The sequence below is a fragment of the Arvicanthis niloticus genome, chromosome 3, assembly GCF_011762505.2.
Source record: "Arvicanthis niloticus isolate mArvNil1 chromosome 3, mArvNil1.pat.X, whole genome shotgun sequence".
In the NCBI taxonomy this organism is placed as follows: Eukaryota; Metazoa; Chordata; class Mammalia; order Rodentia; family Muridae; genus Arvicanthis; species Arvicanthis niloticus.
In genome coordinates, this window is record NC_047660.1 from 106,719,467 (window position 1) to 106,725,343 (window position 5,877).

Here is a 5,877-nt window from a genome sequence, read left to right on the forward strand (position 1 = left end):
AGGAGTGGGTAAATATGATCAAAACGCATTGTATGAAATTCTCAGTGAACTAATAAAAATTCTCTGGAGCCAAAATATTTCCAGGAGCAAAAATAAGTTAGAAAAGCTCATGGAAAGGCACTTAAAGTAAAAGCTACACATAGTTTTATGTCTTCTTCCCTCTGGAATAAGCATGTATTTGGTTGGTTCATCACTGAACTGGACATAGATCCTTTACTCAAGGTTCATAAGACCCAAGTGAGAGATTTGAAATTAATACTCTGGACGCCAGTGTTCTCATGTTCCTCTTAATGTACAGTGTGAATATGACTTGGGCACAGGACAGACTAAGAGCCACCAGACCCAGGATAACTAGATGTTCCAAATGAGGAAAACAAATCAGAGAGATGAAAGAGTGTTTATGATTCTTGGGAGACAAACAAGCAGCTGTCATCTGATAGATCAGGACCATAAACAAGGAGCCTAACAACACTGGTCTGAATCACTGAAAATTAGCTACCTGCTCCTAACACTCTAGAGACCACACAATTACCATAGCTGGCATCATAAAAATAACATTCCAGACAAAGGCTCACACAATGCTTTTGTTAAGAACCCTCTTAGCATCTTAACAAAACTCCCTGAGCTGCTTGCTGTATTGTGAGTGGAAGTATCCCCTTGGAATACTCCCTTTCAGCCCTGTGTGGATTTGGAGGCTAAGAAACTTAGAAAAATCCAAGTGAATTATGGGTGAGTGGTCCCCATGGATTAGAAACCATTTTGAGAGGGAAATATGTTTTTATCTTTTTAAAAACCAACCATTTAAGACCTATCATCATGAAGCTTGAAAGCGATTTATTTAAAATAAGCAATATGAGAACAAGCAATAGTTGTATAGCTATGATTGGCATGCAAATTCAAGAGAGGCATTACCAGGAACTTTCTGGAAACACATAGCACATCAACATTAAGTCTCCGGTGGCCTAAGGAAGAAGATGGGACATTCATTCTAGGAAAAAAAATGTTTTTTTTTTTTTGTTTTGTTTTGTTTTTGTTGTTGTTGTTGCTGTTCACTGACAACTCTGAATATTGAAAAATATTATTCCAGTCTATACTGAAACATTCCTGGGAAATTAGGTCTTATCTTATTCTAGGTTACTTGACTAGACAGACTCTCTTCTCCTACAGAAACTAATTTTTCATTGGTCCCCTCCCCAAGAGTGAATGTGGCCCATGAGCTCTCCTTCTTCTCTGCTCCCCACAGACTCCAATGACCATTCTCTGTCTGAGCTCAGAGCTCCCTTCTTGGTAGTGGGCTCAACTATACATTGAGGTTACTGTTAGGAAACTTATGTATATGCCTACTTTGTATCTTGGTTCTGAATTAATCCATAGGCTCCCCAAAAGACAGGATGCACAGTTCTTTCTGCACCCAATTTTTCCATGAAGCTACTCAAATCTCTTGGATACAGCTGTTGGCTGTTTCATCCGTTGATGACGCTGCCCAGGCAAAAGAAGTAATTTAGAGAGAATTTTGGTGTGTAAGGTTGAAAGAGAAGATGAATGTGATTGATACTGGTTGTTGAACTTTCAAAACCCAGGAAACACAACCCCTCTTAAGAACTGCCAGCTTAGAAGAACTCAGGAATTGTGCTTATAAGTAAGAGGTATGGTAGGGGATGGTGACTGGTGAATAGAGTGTACCTTCAGATGTAATCCTGTAAAAAGATAAAAGTTTTGATTCAATAATCAATAATGTTCACTATATTCCAGTTACCACCGTATTATAGCTACAGAGCTATTCTATCCATCACAATGTCTTGAGCCTTAGATCACACATGAATCAGAGGTACTACAGTATACATAGGTGGACAACAGGCTTCTTGACTTCATCTCCACAGCGTCTCGGTGCCTCTTGGAGGGTCATTTTTTCCCCATGTTCCGAGAGCAACAATTTGTTTCCATATTTTCAAATAGCAGTGAACAAATTGACTTAAATCGAACCACAAATAATTCCTTTATATGCTATCACATATTATGTGATCGATAAAACCAAAATATCAGAAAAGAAGCACTGTTATATTTAAGGCCCGCAAACAATAATCAGGAAGTAAAAGAAACAAAAAGCACAGTTTATCTCTTTGCGTTCCCAGTCAAGTAAACAAATACCTATGATCTTTCTATGGCTAATAGAACCAAAAGTGCTTGCAGTAATCTTTTTTTTTTTTTTTTTTTTTTTTTAAATTTTAGTTTGCTGTTCAACAAGGGAACTCAAGAACCCCCTTCCTTGGTGGGTAGGTATCACTGGTGTGACCCTCAATTGAGAAGTCAGGTTAATACTTTAATACACATTATAAATTGATTTCTCTCTGTTTCCCAGAGGACAGATAGAAGACAAGTGACATGGGCCTCATACTCTAATACTCTGCTGATGACTTTGAACCCTGAGTGGGAGGCCTGGCAATGGAGGAGGTGAAGTGATGTATACCATCGAATTAATGAATTGAACACCACCCATCGGCACAGTGGCAGCAGGGAGGGGTAGTCTTTCTCCATCCTCATCCCTCTTTCCTTGCCAACTTCCTGTCTTCCCTTCTCAGTTTTAGAAGATGTCTTCATTTGGTTGTTGCAGTGTAGCAGTGATGCCGCCCAGTCATTAGATCTTAAGTTAGCTGAGGTGTTCTTGCTTTCTTCTAACCGACAGCCGACTCTTGTGATAGTCCAGCAGGATAAAATGTACCAGACAGGCCATGGGAATAGTGAAGTTACATCTTTAAGGCTTACCAAGGCAATGGGGATGATGAGTTTCAAAACACAGTGATTCATAACCCAAACAGATTCCTTTAACTGTTTAGAGTTAATGACCGATGTCAGAAGGGATGAGATATTTGATGTCTGGACTGATGTTTAGCCTGAAGATGTTGGCTATTTCCCAAGGAAGGGAATGCCAACATGAGGTACATAAAACTGTGAAGCAGGGAGGTGTCATGCAAGGAGCACAGCTTTGATGTCATCTCTGTACTGACAGCTGTGAGACCCCCTACAATAGCTTGGCTTCTCCAAGTTTTAGTATCCTCCTGTGGTCAATGGGGATAAGCGCATATACACGTTAAATTATAACTAGAATCCATGAGCTTAGTGTACTGGATGATAGTGAGTGAATGCTAATTTCCATATGCTATGGAAGCTATGGTTCAAACCCAGGGGATAAGAAAGGCATCAATGATTCAAGTTGCTTTCTGCCAAAAGGGCTAGGGTGGGAATCTTCATACAGCCATGCATGCCTCTGTGGCTGCTGGGACTCAGAGAACTAATATTTATAATTCTGAGTATCACAGAGTTCCATGAGGGAAAAACACTTGATATTTTGATGAAGCATATGTACTAGTTCTTTTTTTTTCCCTTTTTAAATTACAAAGTGAGGTTTTTGAGGCTGGTTACTTTTGGAGGAAACCTTATTGATTTGGCATTCCACAGCGATACAGAGGAGCATGCCGAGGAGAGCTCACGTCCTGGGCAAGGGGGCTAGGAAAGATCACATCCATTTATAAAGACTGTCTTTAGAGAGAACTAACCAGGAACTGCTTTAATCCATCCCTCTGAGACTCTGACTCAGAGACAAACATCTTCCACTAGGTGCACTAAAGATGTCACCATACCTTGGACAGAGCTGCCAGCACACTTGGCTCATTTTAGACTAAACACTTAAACTGTATTCACCTAGTATGACATAAGTGGGCAAATGACTTAGTTGATAGGTACACCCAGAGGATTTCTCTACATCCCAGTGACAACTAGTCTTTGTTTTCTACCAATCTCACCCTAGTGAGAATTTTCTGCAGTGATCATATTTCCAGCTTTTCTGTGGAAAAGAAACTTGGAAGAGGAATAAAAGGGAGGAAAGAGATGTAAAAAAAAAAAAATGCTTGTTTTTAAATAAAAGAAAGTTTATCTTGGACCGGAGAGAGAAAGAGAGGGAGAGGGAGGGGAGGAGGGAGAGAGAGAAAGAGAGAGAGAGAGAGAGAGAGAGAGAGAGAGAGAGAGAGATGCCTTAGCTGTTAAGAGCACTAGCTGCTGTTGCAAAGGACCCAGGTTCCAGTCTTAGTATTTACATAGTAGCTTGCAATCAACCATAACTCGAGTTCCAGGGAAACCAGCATACTTTTCTGGCTTCTGTAGGTGCCAGGCATACGTGCTGCCTACATATGTACATGGAAGCAAAACACTCACATACATAAAATAAATCTGAAGAGGAAAACCATCTTTAAAAGTTGATTCTGGTCTCAGTAACGGTCCAGGATCATTACAGTAAAGTTCAGCATACTTTTATGTAGGAGTAAGCCATAAGGCTACATGAAAATATTTTAGAGCTTATATGATTTAGCAACAAACTCTTCTCTCTGGGGAGAGGACAACCTAGTACTTTCCATCTTGTTTCTGCTACTGTACTGTGTGCTCCAGGCTACCTGGTCCTCCAGCTCATAGGAGATTACCCAGGTTCAACTCCTCTCTCTCTAGCGTGCTGGGACTATACACATGTACCACCACATCTGTTTCTTTAAAAAAAAAAAAACCAAAACAAACAAACAAACAAAGTTATGGGTTTTTGGGGTTCATCTTGGGTCATCAATCATGCAGGGTCAGCTAATGCTTTTACAGGCTGACCCATCTCATGGACCCCAAGAATAAACATTATAAGAACTTTCAAACCGAAGAGCAACAGAACACTCTAAATGGCCCATCGAAGTCTATTATCTGATCATTTAAAAGTAACATTCAAAACTGTTTACAATACCACAGACTTTTTTTTTTTTTAATTTTATATGTATGGATGTCTTTTCTGCATGTGTATATGAGCACCATGTGTGCCCGTGGAGGCTAGAAGTGGACAGTGGATCTCTTAGAACTGAAGTTATGTATGCTTCATAATTCACATAGTGACTGTTTACAAACAGATGCAATTAGCTATCACTAGATCAACAAACCCTTATACAAAATAGGAGTTAAAGGGAGAAAGAAATGTGGGCCTGATCATGACGTGAGAGTTTTTTTTTTTTTTTTTTTTTTTTGCAGTATTTAAATATATGTTTTATCAGTATAGGAATCAGGAATATGTAAGTGTGCCTCTTCACTGCTGGGGCCTCAGGACTGCGAAGCAATGCTTGGTGGGAAAATACGGCAAGAAGAAATTTGAAGGATGATTAGAAACTATCTGCAACTCTTAAGGTTATGTTATTTCATCTTGAAAAAATCAGAACCAATAGACTTACAGGTTCAGTAATGCATGGGATTCTGTGTGGTGCTGTGGTTTACAGAATTATGACCAGGTCACTGTCTTTGGTGGTGCTTGTTTTGCTTTTGGAGACAGGGTCTCTCTATGTAGCCTTGGCTGTCCTGGAACTCACTTAGGTAGACCAGGCTGGCCTCGAACTCACAGAACTCCACCCGACTCTGCCTCCCGAGTGCTGGGATTAAAGGTGTGCACCACCACCAACCTCACTGCCTGCTTCCTTCAAAGTGTCTGCAATTAACTTTCTTTTGATTGATTTTCTCTTTCAGAAGGGCACATTATTTTTTTTCAGGGTTATTCATTGTCCAAGCAGGTCCTTTCTGTGATATCTCCCTCGGAAGAGGTGACTCAGAATGTAATCCTACAACCATACAAGAAAACTCAGTAGCTTAGAAAAATAAACGTCATTAACCTTTTTAACATTGGCGATATATGAACTCTAATCAGTTACTTACCAGGGTAGCAATTGACTTGTTGGAGGAAATTTACCAACCCATCCAGCTGGTAGCTGGTGCCACTCATTTCTGAATAGTAGCATAGACACTGATAGGTATCTTTTCCCTCCCTTCTTTAAATTCAAGGTTCAAGGTTCAGAATCCAAGTCCAGC